Below are 17,132 nucleotides of genomic sequence, written 5' to 3'. Positions count from 1 at the left end.
CTAATGGTTTTCCTTTAACATCATTACACTTCTACTCTTTTAATTATTTAGCAGAGAGTTTACTTAGACAAGAAAGATGGCGTGTCATGGCCATTTTTGTTCTGAAAGGAATGACCAGCTGATGAAGAGAGCAGAGCATGTCATCCATCCATCAATCCATCCTTATTTTCAATACACGTGCACCTATAATGTGCACATACATACTCATATAAATATATACACATGTATGTATGTACACATGCATGTGTGTATAAATGTGGCTATATTGTGTCAGATACCTTTTTCAGGAATGTCCAGAAATGAAACAGTGAACACAGTTTTTAAGCATAGAAGATTGTAATGCATTTTGGAATAACATTTTGGCCCAAAGCCCAATTCCTAATTTCTCCCTGTTCACCCTCCCAAATGTGCTGTATCTTTAGGCATCCCGTCTCCTTGAAAAGCAAGTCCTTTTGCAATCGCTTAGGTCAAATCCTTGGTGTTGTCCTTGACTCCTTCCTTTCTCGCATAAACTACATCTGACTCATCGAAACGTCCTGTTTGTTGTAGCTTTGGGATTCAGTCTGAATCTAACCACTCACTGTCTCCACGGCCTTCTCCCTTGCCCATGCTGTGGTCACCACTCACCTGACCACTGCAACAGCCTGTAAGTCTATTTGGGCTCCTGTAGCAAAACACCACAGGCTGGGTGGCTTATTAACAAGCATTTCTGTCTCCCGGTTCTGGAGGCTGAGAGTCTGAGGTCAGGGTCAGGCAGGAGCCCTCTTGTGGGTCACAGACTTCTCACTGTATCCTCACATGGTGGAGGAGGCTGTAGATCTCTCCGGGACCCCCTTTATTATTATTAATTATTATTATTATTATTATTATTATTATTATTATTATTATTATTATTATTATTATTATTATTATTATTATTATTATTATTATTATTATTATTATTATTATTATTATTATTATTATTATTATTATTATTATTATTATTTTAAGTTTATTTATTTATTTTGAGAGAGAGAGCAAGTTGGGGTAGGGACAGAGAAAGAGAGGGGGAGAGAGAGAATCCCAAGCAGGGTCTGTACCGTCAGCACAGAGCCCAATGCAGGGCTCAAACTCACAACTGTGAGATCATGACCTGGGCTGAGAACAAGAGTTGGACACTTAATCCACGGAGCTACCAGGTGTCCCTCTGCAGCCTTTTAATAAGGACATGAATTTCATTCATGACCTAATCACCTCCCAAAGACCCCACCTCCTAATCTCAGTGGGTATTAGGATTTCCACAAGGGCTTTTGGAGGACACACACATTCAGACCATAGCAGCTTCCTAATGGCTTCCCATGCTTCTACCCCCACCTTGGTGCAACTACAAAGTCTTCTTCGCACAGCAGCCCCCAGAAGAATTCTTTTAAAAAATCAGTCAGTTCTTAGCCCTCCTCTACTCACAATTGTCCGTAGTTTCCTCACAGGAGGATCCATGTCCCCTCATGTGACCTGAAAGGTGCTAAGCCTGATATCATCTTCCAGCACTTCTCATCCTCACTGGTCTCCCAGTTGACATGTACTCTTCAAACAGTAGCAACAGTAGCAGTAGCAGTAGCAGTAGTAGTAGTGGAAGTAGGGGTAATTTTCTTACTGGATTTAGGCTGACTTGGCTGACCTGAATTCTCACATCAAAACTATTCTTGTAAGATTATTTGCTTTGGGCCTTTTCCTAGGTGGGTGCATTGCAGACCTTACTGAGCAGTCCTGAGACAGCACCTAGCAGTGGGCTGTGTAGTTTGGGGGTGGGCTGGCATCTGTCTTCGACTGTCCAAAGCTCAGGAGATGCTTAAATTGGAAACAGAAGCCACTGTCAGGGGTCAGCCTCTGTCATCACTAAACTCTTGCTAAGAAGGCATTTCCTGCTTAGGACACCGCTGTCAGCCTGTGTCACTGGGATGGGGAAAGCCCTTCTGAATAGTTTCTGTGTCTGGAGTCATCAAAAGCAAAATAAACACTGTGGCATTTGGTGCCGCCACTACATCCAGGAATGCTCATTGACTTCTTTTGACTTCCTAGGAGAAGCATATTTAAATATATTGGATCCAGGGCCATGATGTTGATCACACCCACTCTGTCTTCCTGACTTGGAGCCTTTTTTTTTCCTCAAGGGCATTTCCAACAAAGGAGTATAGCTTTCAGATTTGTAAACTGCCACCTTATTATCCTATTAGTCAATTACAGCTGCTGAAGAGCAGGGAAAGTGACAGTCTGGCAGATTACGGCAATTTATTTGCCGTTCTCATAGTCTTGTTCAGCATATCATCAGGCTGTTTAAATTTAATGATAAGACTTTCACATGTGTTTTAGAGCAGTTAAAGTTGTAATCAAAATGTTTAGGAAAACCCCCACTGACCCGCCTGAGAGCTGCCTTTAGTGTTGCTCGTAACGCCTTGTTGTAATCTTTATTAGCCAAGCTGCCTCTAATTAGAAAAGGCAGCCTACTTTCCAAAGAAAGTAGGGCTTTTTGGTGTGCTTGTGCACAAAGCTCGGGAAAGATGGAGGTGGTTGAAATGTTTTACTTCGGTTGGTCCTTATGGGTATGTAAGTAACTTAGTCCCCCTGAGAAACTCGATGGAGTCTGTGGAAATAGAGGGTTTGGGCCATGAGGTCAGGACGGGTCTGCAGTGTGGGACTGGGAGTTACTTGGAGGAAGGAGAGTGGTGGGTAATGGAAGAAAAAGAATTGCCCTCTGTTATGTTTGGTTCTCTTTCAAGCTTCCGGCGATACTTTTTGTAGTAGGGGCCACAGTGAAACAACCAGAAGATGTCTGTAAAAAGGGAAAAAAAATTGAAGGTCTGGATAGAATCTTTGGCTCTTATGTGACAGGATGAGGTATTGAAGGAACTGTTACCTTGAACCTATTCTCACCTTCAACTTCAGCTGGTGAACGTGAGGAACCGTTATTAACTGAATAATCGAAAGACTCAAAATAAACGCTGTGAGGTAGAAAAACATGTGGACAATAGATTTGGCTCAGGGACTCTCTGTTCTATAATTTACACTGGTATTTGCATTTTTTAATCCAAACCACTAGATCATAATTTCCTTAAAAGCTGGGATTGTTTCTCATGTGATTTCACGTTCCTGGAGGGCTTGCACACAGTCTGGCTCAGAGCCCCCCATAAATCTTTGATGAATGCCAAAGGATGTGTATTTCATCTCCACGATGATATGCAAGTTCCTAAAAGTCAGCAACCACTTTTAATCCCTAACTCCATGGCTGTACATAGGAAAGGTGCTCTCTAGACATGTTTTGATATTGCTGACATATTCAATGTGTTCCCGCTCCCCTTCCATCCCCAGAAAAAAAGTTTGTGGAAATTACTGTGCATTCAATGATCCTTTAGTATGGAAAGAACACGATGTGCCAAAGATATGAAATTATAATGAGGTCTGACTGCATAGGAAAGTTCAAATAACCCCACTGTTTTGCTTCACAGCTGCAGTTTTAATTAGGGCAGTAAATAGCTGTGAATGACAGAAAACTCAAGGAAGCAGGGCTTCAAGCAAGATACATGTGTGACTCTCCATCACCTAAATCTAGGCAACTCAGGGCTGGTAAGCAGGGATCCAGGGATCATTAGGGATCCAGGCTCCTGTTTTGTTTCCCTATGTTATTCATTAAACACGCAGCTTTCACCTTGTGACCCAAGGTGGCTGCCCCAGCTCCAGCTCTCACAACTGCATTCCATCTCTTGGAAAAGAAGGAAGGGATCAGAGAAGGGCCCCTCCCTTAAAGAACATTTCCTGGAAATTACGCCTTCTCTCTCTCTTGTACTACTGGAGCTAGCTCCTGGCAAGCCACTGTCAAGGTGAGGAGTGTTTAGATTGACCATGTGAACATCATCAGATTAGGTTTTGCCTCAGGGAGGAAGATTGGTTTATTAATAGTGCAGGCTTGAGCAGGCGAAAATTTGAATACAGTCTGTATTACATACTAGTTATTATGTACTAGTTAAGGGAGCAGAAAGTAAGTGCTAATTGACAACAGATGTTACCAGAATTTAAACAAAGTGTGAGATCACGGGCCTTGGCAGTTCTGGAAAGCAGAGGCAAGGAAGTGGGATTTGAACGGACCTTGATAGAAAGAACGTGGTTAAGCAGAGAGAGAGGGAAGGAACCCACACAGTCCACTAAAGAGAGTTACACTAGTTTCTGGCTTCTTTAGAGGACATAGTTCAAGGCCATTTAGCTAAGACCTGAGGATAGAGAATGGACTTGTAGATGGAGGGCCAGTAAGTATTCTAGGTTTTTTTAAGACCACTTAAAAAACCCTTAACTAACCCGTGTTGCCCTTTCCATATATATAATGACTGTATGTGATGACGGCCTTCAGGATTTTGCAGAATGAGAAATATCATATTACTTGATTCAGCCTATTTCCCAAGCTATTAAGCAACCAATTTAGAAGGTCTGACACTCATGCTGTTTCCATCTATAAGGATCATGAATCTATATGAATGTAGCTGTATTATTTAATCTATTATTATATCATCTTTTATTTTTATTATCACCATAATCTTGAGACAGTTCATTATAGCATAAAGTGATAACCTTCGTGCAAACGACTTGGACATGTATTTCTACTAACTTCATATGTGTGGGTACCACAAGTCTGCAGAATTTTTGTTTATAATGTTTTTTTTTAAACTATTCAGAGAAGTGGCATTTCATTTAATAGAATAGTCTTATTGTTATCCACATTTTGACAGTAATCCTTCAAACTGTGGATATTTGATAAAAAGAGAAGTCAGATAAGCAATGGGAGAGAGAAAAGTTATCGAATGAAAAGAATAGGAAAGGATTTGGGGACATTGTGAAAACATGTTCTGCTTGGTGCTAAGTCCTTACAGTATTTCTGGAAGATTGACTATGGTGTAGTCTGTCTTAGAGGAAGAATAAAAAATATCTGAGTCATATAAATATGTATCATTCTGAGTGAACCCATAGATCTGTCTAATGAATTGTTGGCCAGTAGATGCCTTTGAATATTAAGGTATGGCCTGGAAAATAGAACAATATTTGTTACAATAAAAGTAAGACAAAGATGATGACTTTTCATGAAAAGAAAGCTTTCTTGGGTGAACTGTAGAGCAGAAATGGTGTTATCAATGGCATGCTTCCCATGACTTATTTCATTACTGTTTAACAGATGTGTAGTTGAGGCACAGAGAAATTTATTAACATGTCAATAGTCACAAACTAGTAAGTTGCAAAGCTGGGATCCAAACTCTGGTAGTCTAACCAGATCCTAAGCTTTTATTTTTTTATCCTAAGATTTTAACTTCTGTGTTGTATGGGTTTTTCCAAGTAGGAAGATGGAAGCCCTTGAGTAATTTTGCCCATTTAAGCACCACCTGAGAGCAGGTACATTCACCTTCTGAAACTAATAAGTGATATGAACAAACTTGACTTGGTTAGTCTGAGCACAGAAAGAAAGAAGAGAGGGTAAAGCAGAGATCTAGAAGTCTGCAGTCTTGCCCAGTGACTGGGTGAGCATCTGGTTCCTGAGGTGTAACTTTCCTTGGGATTTCACATTTTTTGTGGTCAGCCAGTTTACAGGTGAATCAGTCACCTATGCCAAGTAGCGCTGGCCTTTCAGTTTAGTAAATGTTTACTCAGTCAACAAGCTAGTACTTTGTCTTTGATGGTAGGCATGTTCACGCTCATTTTTGTATGGAGGACACAATAGGTAGCTACTAAATATTTGTGGAACCAGATTGACTGGCGAATTGCTTGGGTAGCCTTGCTGTTAGAGCTCACTAATATGAGATGGGAAGAAATTAACACTGAAGAAACCCTAGTGACTAGCATTCACCATGTGACTGAAGACAGTACAAGGTGGTCCATTCTTTACTACACCCAAGAAGATTTAATTGCTGAAACATTAAAAGCACTTTATTCTGAGGTAAGCTCACTTAAAAAGTATGATTTTACATTTAATGTAGTTGCCATTTTTTTAAATCTCTATATTACATGCCAGGTTTTTAACAAATATATCCTGTCACTCATGGCTAATAACACCCTTATGAGGTGTGTATTCTTAGACTGATCATATAAACATGAAAACTGAGATCCAGGGTCACACAGTTGAATTTGTACACAGTTACACAACTTATTTACTTTTTTTTTTTTTTTTTGAGAGAACACACACTCGTGCAAGCATGAGGAGCTCAGGGAGAGAGAGAATCTTAAACAGGCCCCAGGCCCAGTACAGAGCCCTATGAAGGGCTTGATCTCACCACGGTGAGATCACGAACTAAGCCCAAATCAAGAGTCAAATGCTTAATTAACTGAGTCACCCAGGCGCTCCAGTTACACAACTTTTAACTGGTATTTGAAACCAGGTCCAGTGGCTTCATAATTCTAAATTCATTCCACCATTCCCTTGGTGTCTCCTGCCAGTGGTAGATTAAAGACCAAAGGGTCAGTATCCTGGAGAAGACCTTAGAAATTGTGTCCTTCAGGGAGATTGTGGAATTAGGAAGTCCCCAAGTATACACTGGGTTAGAGTGAAGTGTCAGACAGATTTAAAAAAAAAAAAAAAAGAGTAAGTCCTTTCATAAATTAATCACTAAGGAGAAGCCCTGGGCTCCTTTCAATATGTGAATGGCTATCAAAAACAGAGTCAAGCGCACCTGGGTGGCTCAGCCCTTTAAAGTGTCTGACTTCAGCTCAGGTCATGATCTTGTGATTTGTGGGTTCGAGCCCACTTTAGGCTCTGTGCTGACAGCTGGGAGCCTGGAGCCTGCCTTGGATTCTATGTCTCCACAGCTTTTTGTATGGAGGACGTGGTAGGTAGCTCCCACAATAGGAAATCTCCAGAGAGGCAGATTCTCTCTGCCTCTCCCCCGCTTATGGTCTGTCTCTGTCTCTGTCTCTGTCTCTCTCTCTCAAAAATAAATAAACATTTTAAAAAAACAATAAAAAAATAAGAAAAACAACGAGTCAAGACAGGAAGGAAAGTCTTGATGGTACCAGTTAGTTGGGAAAGAACCCCGTCAAAATTTCTAGCACAGCCTTTTGAGCCAAGAGATATATGGTCTTCCCTCTTCCTGATACACCCTTTTAAGCCTCTGAGAGGCACTGGATGAGTTGTATGAGTTGATAGTCTAGATTTTTTTTTATTCTGTTTTTCATTTTCAGAAAAAAATATTACAGGGTTTCTTTCCCCCTCTTCCACCAATACTAATGTCAATATTGCTAGAACAACTTTAGATGATAGATATTAAGAAACAGTGAGTTAATATAACAATTTGATTTTACTGTTTAATTTACATGTAAATCTCTAGGCGAGTTCTCATCATTTAATATTTACTTAAAATATTTACTTTTATATGTATACACAGCACTTGGTGGGAATGCATTTAAGATGAGTATTGATTTATTTGGTTTGTTCTTTACTAGATAATGCCATCTGTATTGGAATGAGTTAGAAGGGGGTCATTATATCCACTAACTCTTCATCCCAAAGAGTATATTGATGCTATGCCTTGACACCATTTTCTCTACTTTGATAGTGTAAGGTAGCTGGATGTTTTCAAAATAAATAATTATTTGTAGCTGCGTTTTTTTAGATTCATCTCTAATGTAGCACTCGGGAAAAAACCTCAGGAGACCTGTATTAGCTAGAAAGCCACTTTTGTGTTGCATTTCGATCCATTTAAGCTAAAGCTGATTAGCACTTTTTGAAAAGTAAATCTAAATCCTTGTGCTAATCAAGGGAAATTGAGCCATGTTGTTACTTCAGAAAGCCAGAGAGAAGAACAGATGGAATAATAAGTTTCTTTTTTATTAAGCATACACATACAGCTTGATTCCATGCCCACCCCCCTCCCCAACAAGCCCCTCTGCTAAGTGCTTGATTAATAAAGTAACCCAGCAGGTGAATATTTAGGTATTAGTGGGATGCAGGTAGTTTCATTTCAGTGCAACAAGAATAATAGAAAAAAATGGGGGCAGGGGCTATTTCCAGCATGCTCTTAAGGAAAGTGTGTGGACCTTTAACACATTAAGGACACAATGGTAGTTTGAAGCATGATGTGTTTGTGAATTTGATGCATGTGTTTACTGTAATTAGTGGCTATTCATCCTTGGGAGCTGTTTTATTTTATTATTTTTTAAGTGTTTGTTTATTTTTAAGAGAGAGAGTGCAAATGGGGGAGGAGCAGAGAGAGAGAGAGGAAGACACAGGATTGGAAGCAGACTCTAGGCTCTGAGCTGTCAGCACAGTGCCCAATGCAGGGCTCGAACTCACAAACTGTGAGATCATGACCTGAGCCAAAGCTGGACGCTCAACCAACTAGGCCACCCCGGCACCCCCTGGGTGCTGTTTTAATTTTTTTTTTCTTTTGTGAAATATGTTATATTTAGATTTAGCCAGCTGGACTCAGTTTAGATGATCCCAATTTTGTTGGCAACATCCAAAGCATCATAGTCAGGAGCCAGTTGAATGTATGCTTTCTTTTCTCCATCGGGCCTGATCAGAGTGTTGACCTTGGCCATGTCAGTGTCATAGAGCTTCTTCACAGCCTGTTTGATCTGGTGCTTGTTGGCCTTTACATCCACAATGAACACAAGAGTGTTGTTGTCTTCTATTTTCTTCGTGGCTGACTCGGTCGTCAGCGGGAACTTGATGATGCCATAGTGGTCAAGCTTGTTTCTCCTGGGGGTGCTCTTTCGAGGATATTTGGGCTGCCTTCAGAGACGCAGTGTCTTGGGCTGTCGGAATGTAAGTGACTTGCGGATCTTCTTTTTTTTATGACTGTGGACGCCTTTCAGCACTGCTTTCTTGGAAGCCTTTGATTTGGCTTCCACTTTGGCAGGGGCAGGGGCTTCCTTCTTCGCCTTTGGTGCCATCTTTGTGAAAGAGCTAAATTTTTTATTTAATTTATTTTTGAGAGAGAGAGAAAGAGAAAATGAGTGGAGGAAGGGCAGAGAGAGAAGGAGAGAGAGGATCTGAAGTGGGCTCTGTGCTAACAGCTGAGAGCCCGCTGAGCCCAAATTGGACGCTTAACCGACTGAGCCACCCAAGCACCCCTCTGTGGGTGCTGTTTTAAAATGCACCTTTTACGGACACCTGGGTGGCTCAGTCGGTTAAGTGTTTGACTTCGGCCCAGGTCATGATCTCACCATTCGTGGGTTTGAGCCCCACATCAGGCTCTGTGCTGACAGCTAGGTCAGAGCCTGGAGCCTGTTTCAGATTCTGCGTCTCCCTCTCTCTCTGACCCTCCCCTGCTCATGCTGTCTCTCTCTCTCTCTCTCAGAAATAAATAAAACATTAAAAGAATTTTTAAAAAATAAAAAAAATAATAAAATGCACCTTTTAGGGGCGCCTGGGTGGCTCAGTCAGTGAAGCGTCCCACTTCAGCTCAGGCCATGATCTCACAGCTGGAGGGTTCCAGCGCTGCGTTGCACTCTGTGCTGACAGCTCAGAGCCTGGAGCCTGCTTAAGATTCTGTTTCCCTCGCTCTCTGCCCCTCCCCCATTAATGCTATCTCTATCTTTGTCTCTTTCTTTCTCTCTCAAAAATAAATATTAAAAAAGTTTTTAAATAAAATATACCTTTTANGTTTGCAGTTGCTGTTGAAAAGATAGTTTGTTGGTGACCATTCCCAGGGGTAGGGGGACATGCCTTCCCACTCAGGGCCACAGGGGGAAGCATGTGGTTCATCAGGAGGCAGAATAAGGGGAAAACCTGGACAAGAGTCTTATTGTGGTTTCTGTTGGAAGGAAAGGGTGAGACAGAGTAAATGGGTTTAGGATTCGCTAATTTGATTAATTTCAGCAGACTCTGGAGCACGGTGGCTACCTCTAGTTGTCTGGTACCCAGCCCTGGGGTGACTAGGGCAAGGGAATAGTGGCATGCACAGTGTGTAAGAGCCTGAAGAAGGAAGTGGCTAGAGGTGTAGGCTCTGGACTGGTTGCTTTGCATATGAAAGACACACTCAAACTGTTTCCTGTCTCTAGGAATTAGCAGGGGACCCACGGTAGGAATGGGCAGCCCCACTAGTGTCTGCAAGACCGCAGACATCAAAAGCTTTGGAATAAAACAACTTGCTTAATATAGGTGGTGGAGCTGACAGCCCCCTTCATACATTTGACATTGATGATCATATCTAGGAAACCCACTCATCTGCCTCTGCCATTTCCAAGTGGGTACAAATGCCAACAGCTGGGCAGGTGGAGATAGGGAGCAGTAAATTTGACTTGTGGCTAATTTCAGTCTTTACCAGGAAGTGGTATCCCAGAGGTATTTGCTAATTCCTTTCTCCCCATTTTTTTGGGGGGAATGGGGAAGGGGTGGGGTGGGGTTCTTGGAAATACCAGACACTTCTTTGTCTTCCTGCTATCTAGTATGGAGACACTGATGCCGAGGAATGGGGTGGAGAAGTGAGAGGGAGGTATGATAATATTTACTTTTATTCTTTGCATGCTTAAACAGATTTAAGGAATTTTCAGAGCAGAATCTTGTTTCAGGCATATGACCATTTTTTCATTAGAGTCACTCATTAACCTCTACTTTCATAAACAGAAGCTCAGGAGTCTCTTTGAAGACACAGAGAAAAGATTTACCACTCCCTCCCACCCTCTCCAAATCACCAGTGCTACTCAGAGCTGGTCAAGAGAGTTAAAAGCTCAGATGTGAAGATGGAAGCAGATTTGCTCTTCATGGCGTGAAAACTTTGATGTCTTCTTACGGAGAAAGTACCCTGTATAATCCAAACTTTTCAAGACTGACTGCAGTTTCCCTGCTAATGCTATCACAGTGATGTCTGACCTAAACTCCAGCTGATCTGTGGTCTCTGAAAAGACAGCCATGGAAAGCGACAAGCATAGCTCCTTAACCCTTTGAAAGGCCTATCCAGGGCACACTCCATTGCAGCCATTGCTTAGCTAGGGGACCTTCCTAAAGATACCTCTGATTTGAGTTTGTCTAGTTGTGTGCTTTGAAGGTAGCAGAGATCCTAAAAAGCCAGAAAGAGAAGTGGTATGGAGAGAAGTGCTTTTGGAAGAGCATCCATATGACTCAAGACTTAGCTCCAGTCTTTCCAAATTGCTGGTGTTTCATAGCTGTGATGATTTTGATGGACTTTTATTGTTGCTTTCACTCATAGCATCATCCAGAGGCAATAAGGATAAGATCTGTGTGGTGAAGAGCAGTGTCTGCAAGTATTTGAAAGTGGGTTGTAATCTCAGGAATGGTAGCACAGGGTCCAGAAAGAAGTTTATAAAGGAAGTAGAAGTTGACCAGATGATGCCAAACAAATGGAACCTTAAAAGTTGATTTTTTTTTCAAAGGCTTGGTGCCAGGACCACTTTTAAATGTTCTAGTACTTAAAAGGAAAATTCAAGACCACTTCTGTGGACGCTTTTCTTATGTGTGATTGAGGACAATATGTACACCTCTGGGGTGAGCCAAGTGGATTAGAAAAATTCACTAAAAATTGAGTTGGAGTTGTAGTATTTTATCTTCATTGCTTTTTTCTTTTTTTCTTTCATCCTTGATATTTCATGGGCTTAGGTGTTTCATTCTCCCACACAGAGCCAAAAACAGTTTAAGCAAAAGTATAATGCCATATCATATTTTTATACCCAGAACACCTAGCACAGTGATTAGCACAAAGGACTGATTGTGAGACCTTGCCTTGAAGGAAATGAGTTGACTTACAGCACCCCTAAAGCTGCTAAGTAATGATCCCTGTCCTTATTCTGTCTGAAGATTTTTACTGAGGCTAGTTGGGGATTGGTAGAACTGAGCATTAATGGGGTGAAGGGCCTTAATAGCAGTGACATTAACAGACAGTAGGAGATTAAGGCAGGTTGCTAGGCATCTCTCCCCCGCCCAACAAACAAACAAACCTGCCACTTACTACTTAAAATAAACTAAATAACAACAGTAAAAATCCAATTCACTTGGTTTTGTCTGGTTAGTTTCCTTTAGTCTTGAGGTAAGTGTTAAACGGCAAAAAAAATCCCATTAGATTGATCACTTTTGGCTTTTCTTAATTGCATTTCTCAGAGAGTAATGTTTGGGGAAGCTGCTGTATGCCAGAACAATGCCATGGATTCTCTGGAAGAAGACATGTATTTTGTTGTGTGCAGCAGCAACTACAGTTTGGGAGGGACAGTGGGCGTGGTTTTGTGGTTTCCATCTTTTCAGGGCAGCTCATCACTTCAACCACAAAATCACTGCCAATCTTCAAAAGGGGAACGAAATATATTGGCCAGCCTACATTTTCTTTTCTTTTTTTTTTTTTTAAAGACAAGCGGTGACTTGGGTTTTTAGAGACCAGCCAGCTTAGCTGTCTTTGGAGTTCTTCAGTACAGTCTTTGCTGAAATGTGGCTTCGTTTCTACATTGGTACAAACCAGTCGTCTACGCTGAGGTTGGCCGCTGTCCTGGAACCGCAGAAGTGGTTTGCTTTACCAGTTGACTCATGCTGCCTAACTCCTGTGTAACCATAAAGAACAGCTCCAATCACCAGACAGTGATCATTGAAAGGGTGGGCACTGCTGGCCAGCCTGTGGGAAAAAACAAAAGTCATTCATTCATTATTCAACTAGTTTTTTACAGAGACCCTAAAGTGAGCCAGGTATGACTTTGGGGGCTGTGGTTATAGTAATGAACTGGACCAGCAGTTGCAGACTTTTTTCTTTGAAGTGCCAGAGTGTAAATCTTTCAGTTTTTACCATTTCTGTTGCAACCATGCATTTTTGCTATGTTTTGCACAATAGGAGCCATCACAGTAGACAAAGATTGGCTGAATGTTCTAATGAAATTTGATTTATAAAATCAGGCAGAGCATGGCCCATAGTTTACCACCCCTGAACTAGCCCATAATATTTTTGTTCTTGATGAGGGTAATTCTACTAGGGCATACATGCATTTGATTTCTACTAGGAGGTTGTATTTTATAAGGAAGATCTGTTCCTAAACCCCCTGACCTAATTAAAAACAATAAAAATTCCGAACTTGACAGCTTAGCTTCATAAGGCATAGGATTCCTGAAAAGGTTACAATGTCAGTAAAACAAAGAAAAAGACTCAAAAACGAGTTAAAACAAAGTGATTCTTTTTTTAAGTCCTGCTGACTCATTTACTAATTATGATAAATAATTTTGGAGTATATTTCCCAGATTTTAAACATTCCAAAGAAATCTAAGTCATCTGTAGCTTTGGATGAACTGACCATTCCTTCAGTGCTGTGAAGACAAGATGGAAACTCATTATTAACATCAGAAATCTAAAGTTTTTAAGACTACTCTGTACATAGTTTAAAGGAACAAGATGGTCACAAATTTGGTAAAACCAGCAAAGTGGTTATTCAGCATGCTGTATTTGGTGAAATGGTCATTCATTGATTTGGTAGCTTGGCATGCTGACTTTTGGCAAATCGATTTTTGACAAGTGAACCTAGATAATAAGTGTAGTTCCAGGTACATGTTGTGACTTTAAATGCTCTTTGGGTTTATCATCAGTCCATTATGAATACATGCATGGGACCAAACTTGCTAATAGAATGGTATTAGTTTTTTAGGTTATAGGGCTTATCAAAAACTCCTGTATGACAAGGAAATTGCATCTGTGATTGTGTACAGGAAGTGTTTGCTTCTGGTGTTCAAAGGCTGTTTCAGTTCTGGGCTTACTTATAATTTCCTCCCTAACATTTTATTTAAAAATTTAATATTTATAAATTCTCAAATATGTAGAAAAGTTGAAAGAAAGGTCCAGTGAACAGTGTTCTGAATTTTAATTTTAATTTTTTACCGTTTTTTAAGATTTTATTTTTAAATAATCTCTACACCCAGTGCAGGGCTCAAACTCACAAATCAAGATCAAGAGGTGCGTGCTCCACTGACTGAGCCAGTCACCCCATGGATTTTGAATCATAAGTGATAGGCTCTCTGTTTCCAAACTAGCTTAAAGAATACCAGTGCAGGTCTTTTTTAGGACCACGTCTTTTCAGGAGTGACCAGGGACTGAACCAAACAATTTCTGGTTTTCCATTGTGTTTCTTGGGAAAAACCATGAAATATTCCTTCACCTTAGGTTGTATTTGCTCACTGTCACTTTCAAAGAGTTTTTAAAAAAACAAGCAAACCTTCATGTCTCCTGGGTTTCTTTGAGTGTCACAGAATCACCATTGCCAATCCTTGCAGTAAGTGAAATCAGCATCAAAAGTTTTCATGCTGGGTATGAACCCAGGTGGCTGAATACTGAAGTGTCATTCCTCAGCACGTTGCTAAGAAACTGGAAGGGTTATGATGGCCTTTTGAATTGTTAAGGTATGTCTTTCCAGTGTCCCACTTCCATTTAATTGCCGCAGAAGAAAACTTCAAGAGGTGTGTGTTACCCCAGCCTGTCTCCTTCTACTGGCAGTGTAAAGTATCACGTGGATCTCAGGATGAATTTACTAGCTGTAAAGTAAAACGCAGTCTTCCACACTGTAATTTCTTGAGTTCCTTTTCCTTCCAGTGGAAAGGAGTGATTGAGGGGAAAAGAAATTGTTTGACATCTAACCACAGAAGGAAAAATTGGTCTCCTCAAAACTTCTCTGGGCTCTGTTTCTGTTCCATTCTGTATCCTGTGTGCTTCTGGTCTGGTGAGGAATCATGATGTGGAAAGGAGTTATTTCCCTTCAGAAGATTTGGCCACAGTCTAATAGTAATCACAAGTTTGGGGAAATTGAAGGGTTGGAAATGTTTTCTACATCTTTTTTGGTAGTTGGCTGCATTCTGATAAATGCTACAACCTACCCATCATTGATTGTTTTGTTCGCCACTCCTGCCTGTGCGATAATAATATATCCTTGCCCTGTTGACCTCATACTGTGTTACCTGCTTTGGCCAATGAAATGTGAGCTCAAGTCACCTGGGCCACTTATGAGGAAAAGCTTTAAGAGCCATTGAATGGCTCTGCCATTCTCTGTGTACCTTCTGCCATAAAGGCAGTAATGTCCTAGGGGCAAGCTGCTCTATACCCTGGGTCCCCTAGTGAAGATGTGGAGCATAGACCACAGCGGACCCACATTGGGCATCTCATAGAAAGCCATTGATCTAGATGCTGCCGCCGTTTGTTTCTACAGCTGCCTAGCTTCACCCAAGCTGAGTGGCCCACCACCTATATGTGGTAGTGCCTGTTCAGACTTCTGTGGTCTTAGAATGGAGTCATGGAAAGATTGGAAACCTGGACTTGCGTGAATGTGGGAAGAAGGGAGGACTTTGGGCCATTGCCTTTAGAACATGGAATTTCTCTGTGTGAAATGATAGGTGATTTTAAAAATGCTCTTTCGTCTTCCCTGATTCTCCTCAGATTAGCCCTTGAGAGACTTTAAACTGAATCACAAGCAACTTGGCCACCATTATGGTAGGATACCTAATTTGTAGAAGATTCTTTGTATATTTAATGATTACAAGAAAATTCCATGTGGGCGGGGCACCTGGACGGTTCAGTTGGTTAGGCATCTGACTCTCGATTTTGGCTCAGGTTGTGATCTCATGGTTCGCGGGTTTTCAAGCCCCACGTCAGGTTCTACGCTGACAATAAAGAGTCTGCTTGGGATTCTCTGTCTCTCTCTGTCTCTCTCTCTCTGTCTCTCTCTCTCTTACACACACACACACACACACACACACACACACACACATTTTTTAAAAAGTTCCACATGGGCAACAGCTTGGTTACAATGAAGTACCTCAAGCACCTGCGTACAATGTAGCAGGATTCTCGCACAGAGAGTCACGATACAGAGGCTTTTCTTTCCAGGAAGCAACTTTATTCTTGTCAGCATGCTTGGCAGTTGGGTTCGTACCTGAAGAACTGAGCCCCAAACGCCACGTGGCGTAGTTTTTTATATATTTTCTACTTCTTTATCTCCCATATAGGGTAACACACAAACATGTAATCTGATTACGTGGTATCCTGTTAACAAGGTCGTGAGGGATGTTGGCCCATACGCGAATAACCAGGTTGCCTTGAGGTTTTTTGTCCTTTTTTTTCCCCTGTGACCCAACCACAACAATAGATGCTTACTAACTATTTGGTGAATTAGTGAACTACATCATTTACTGCCAATGGGTTTCTCTTTTGATATTAGTGAGTATATAGTCAAAATAATCACATTCTGTAACTGTGCCTCTCTGCCTCTACTAGAAAATCAGATTCTGGTTAATAAGCTGAATATTTATTTTTCTCAATAAATTAAAAATGCCACAGGGTTAAGTCACCAAGATTCATGGCCTCAGTTTATTATAACCAAGGTATCATCAATTGCTTGAAATATTGTCTTTGCTTCATCTTAGCAAAAAGGTTCAAAGACTGGTAGTTTAAAGGAAGAGTTGGTTCTGAACGAGTACCTTTCCCAAAGTCTGCTTGACTGGAGTATTCCTGAGACTGAACTGGACCAGAAATGAAACATACATCATTTTATTGTACTCATGGCCTTTCTAAGCCATGCCTGTCATTTAAGGGTAAGAGGCCGGCATTCTTCCACAGACTTTTTAGCGCTTTCACTCATTTCCTCTGCCTTGTCATCGTTAGGCTGGTTTTAAGTAACATTACTGTAAAATTTCCCACTGCGAAATTTCAACACGAAGAGGTTTTCGGATCTCTTTAAAATAAAATGGTTAAAAATAGACCTTGTGGGAACAGTTTTCCACTTCAAGAACGAAATCCTGCAAAAATGTTTTAATGCAGATTTGGGACCTAATTATTTTTTCTCACCTCCGCTCAGCTATAGTTGCGCTGAGGCCGAACAACAAGCCTCAGCTTTATAGGCTCTGGCCAGCCCTGCGAGGCCCTCTACTTCCTGGGGAGCCGCCCAGGGCTTGCTTCCCCTCCCCTCCCCTTCCCTCCCCTCCCCTCCCCGAGGCTTCTCTTGGGGCAGGGGGTCCAGCTTCGAAGCCCTCTGAGGGGCTCCTCATTACTTCGCTGACCTCCCCGCAGGAGGCGCACAAAGGCCCAGCCTCGCCACCTGCACTGGCCTCCGGGATTTGCACACGTGGACATCTGCCCTGGGCAGAGTTGAAGGACCGGAAGGGAAAATAGTTGCAGAAGTGACTGTAATCAAGATTCAGGACAGCCTCCCCCCCA

General features: G+C 41.5%; 1 protein-coding gene and 1 pseudogene across 1 annotated transcript in view; one reads left to right on the top strand and one right to left on the bottom strand.

The window, feature by feature from the left end:
• Positions 1-17,132, top strand: part of EXT1 (exostosin glycosyltransferase 1) — a 285,479-nt gene that overhangs the window by 201,273 nt on the left and 67,074 nt on the right. The window lies entirely within an intron of this gene.
• LOC144243776 (large ribosomal subunit protein uL23 pseudogene) lies at positions 8,430-8,901 on the bottom strand (annotated as a pseudogene).

Source organism: Crocuta crocuta, unplaced genomic scaffold (assembly GCF_008692635.1).
Source record: "Crocuta crocuta isolate KB4526 unplaced genomic scaffold, BGI_CrCroc_1.0 scaffold448, whole genome shotgun sequence".
Classification (NCBI taxonomy): Eukaryota; Metazoa; Chordata; class Mammalia; order Carnivora; family Hyaenidae; genus Crocuta; species Crocuta crocuta.
This window is presented reverse-complemented; position numbering and strand designations above follow the sequence as displayed.